Source organism: Haliotis rufescens, unplaced genomic scaffold (genome assembly GCF_023055435.1).
Source record: "Haliotis rufescens isolate VD_foot unplaced genomic scaffold, xgHalRufe1.0.p SCAF_12, whole genome shotgun sequence".
Taxonomy (NCBI): domain Eukaryota; kingdom Metazoa; phylum Mollusca; class Gastropoda; order Lepetellida; family Haliotidae; genus Haliotis; species Haliotis rufescens.
This window is the reverse complement of record NW_025963802.1, coordinates 31,923,750-31,926,874: the sequence shown is the minus strand read 5'-3', so window position 1 is coordinate 31,926,874 and position 3,125 is coordinate 31,923,750.

Below are 3,125 nucleotides of genomic sequence, written 5' to 3'. Positions count from 1 at the left end.
TTCGCTGTACAGAGTTGCGTCCCTTGGGCAAGCCAGAAACCTATGATTGTGGGTTCGAATCCCGGTTCGCCCCGATTATGTTTCTAGGTTTGTCAGCACTATACCCGTGCTCATGGGTTTCACCGTAGTGGTAAACGTCTGAGACCTGCATCACTTCGGGCTTTCCTCCCACATTAAGCTGACATGCCGTGATATAACTGGAATAATGTTAAAAGCGGTGTTAAACCCAACTCACTCACTCACTGTAGTGCTACAAACACCTTGTTGTATGGGGCCCAGGGTCGCTTTCCCAAGTACCGGTAATACACTTGACCCACTTGACCCTAAGTTTGAAATCATTTGGAAGCGGTGCCACGAACACTGGCAGCAGTAGTGTGCTTTGTCCTGCTCATCAATATTGTATATCAGTTGTGTTACATGTTATTTGTTTCGCTCATGTCGATAACCTGTGATTCAACCGATTATTGTGTGGAAGGTTGTGCCAATCAGCTCAACACCAGTGACGTTATTGAAAGTTTATGGTAGTGTGCATGTAACCATGTTCTGAGCCGCTGTACCCTGTGACCTCTCTTGGTTACGCCCCTTGCTGTTCAAGGTCAGAGGCTGGGACAGAGGCCACAGGGACCAATGGCTACTACCGTATTCGACGTAATAAGTGCCCCGCTCTAATAAGCGCCCACGGCAATATTTGCTAATATATTGGCTAGTGAACAATGCCAATAAGCACCTCTTCCGATTGATCAATGTACACAAGACTTATTTATTCGCGTATAATACGCACTCGTGTGTTATATGCACCCTTAATTATGGGCAATTAAATTCTTGAAAAATATATCTGTCGTACATAAACATTTCAGACTTACAGCATAAACCACAAAATTTATGTTTCAACTCTGTTTTTTTTTCATCAAAATGATGTTCTAATAAGAGACCCCTATTTCTAATTTTGAGAGCACCCTGGGCGCTTATTACGTCGAATACGGTATATTCTACACTTTTGTGATAATGCAGTCTTTGAGAAGAGTGTTTGTTTTTTACCAAATCTTTATACAGAATTTAAGATTTAAGTAAAAAATATTTGTCAATGAAACCATTTACACATATATATTCAAAGATATACTTGAAGTAAGTATTTTGGAAATGGTTCTATAAGTTCTGTAATTGCGATTGCGACTGTTCTGAGGTATTTCAGTTTTGTTTGCCATGATGGACTCCAGGATGAAGCAATACCTTCTCTTTCATCCTTCAGTGTAATTATTGTGCTACGAAACTTTCTTGTCCTCTTTGTTATGAGTGGTTACCTGTTTTTCCTGGACACTATATGGCTTGAGTTAAAGAGGTATCAAAGCGAAATAATATGTGTATCTTCCTAATATATCTTTGGAATTAGTTTCTCAGTTTTAAATAGAAAAGTAGAAAAAAATGCTTTTCTGTATGATCATGCATTTTTAATAATCCAGCTGATCTGAGGTTCAGCAGATGTGTTATCATGATGCAAATCTTAGCTGGTATTGTTGTCTTTTACAAATACATGTACCAGTTGATAAACTCAGTAAATCTGGAAATATTTTGATTCTCTGAGAAAACCACAAGTGTAGAGGAACATTCCTCTCAAGTGATTGTATGAAGAGTGAAATATGTGCAATATATGCAACACTTTGTTTGATTTTGTATAAGCATCTACTTGTTGATCAACAATATTGTTTTGTTTTGTAACCATGGCAACATTGTTGTTTCATGTGAAACAAAAACAGTTAAACACTGTTGTGTCGAACTTTGATGTGTCGAATTTACATTTCCCTTGAAGTAAGAGATTGGTCCCAGCTTATTCCTTCTTTATTCATTATTTTCGGTTATGTCGAATCTTGGATAACTCGAATTATTTACATCGGTTCCTTCAGCTTGGACACAGCAGTGTTTGACTGTAAGATTTTTCCGGTTTGGAAGAAAATGACTTTGACTGCGGGACATGTTCATGTATTCCTTAAAAAAATATCTGATGAATTGTAAAGTGTAAAAAACAGTTTTTGATGATTTTAACAATTTGTAAATAACAATTTCTATTTATGTAATCATGTTGATGACAAATGCATGTTTACTAATTGTGTAAATTTGTTCATAACTATTTAGAGGCTGTTGACCTAGGGTGTTTTAGTAGATACCTGTGATTTCATTAGGTAGAAGATGTTTCAGAATTCAGTGTTTGTTTGTACCAGTCGAGCTAGACGTAACATATGTTGTTTGTATCTAGTCTAAAGAATGTCTTTCAGAATTCATACAAACATTTAGCCACGTTTTACAGGAAATATGTTTAAGATGTGAACTGATATCAAATTTGGAGCGAATTTTGTGATATATGATGATAGCAATATTTGTAAAATTAGCAAGATCTGATGATGCTTTGTTCTGGAGACTGCATCAATAGTTTTAGTACTGGTGATGTTCTTGTAATACAACAATCAGATGTGAGAATAACAAATCAGCCCATGCAATTTTGAGCCTGGCCTTGTCCTGTCTGACCTTGTCCAGGATGACCTTGTCCAGCCTGACCTTGTCCAGGTAGACCTTGTCCAGCCTGACCTTGTCAAAGCTGACCTTGTCCAGCCTGACCTTGTCAAAGCTGACCTTGTACAGACTGACCTTATCAAAGCTGACCTTGTCCAGCCTGGCCTTGTCAAAGCTGACCTTGACCAGCCTGACCTTGTCCAAGCTGATCTTGTCCAGACTGACCTTGTCCAAGCTGACCTAGTCCAGACTAGGCTGACCTTGTCGAGGCAGACCCTGTCCAGGCAGACCTTGTCCAGACTGACCTTGTAATCGCTTTGATGTACAAAGGACGCAGTTCAAAATTCATCTCAAAGATTTGGGTTCAAAAGGTACAGTGTGTGAAGACCATTTCTGGTATGCTCCTGTCATGATAGTGCAGGAGTATTGAAGAAAGTGGTGTTGAGCCCTACTCACTGACTCACTCATATTAAAGTGTACTACATGTATATTTGGTATCCCCTGCCTTGACCAACCTGCTCTTCCTCTACTTGTACACAGACTTCAGAAGTCTATTGTCTGTCATCTGTGTAACAATCTTATTAAAATCTGATACGTTACCTCTCGGTCAGTACAACTGA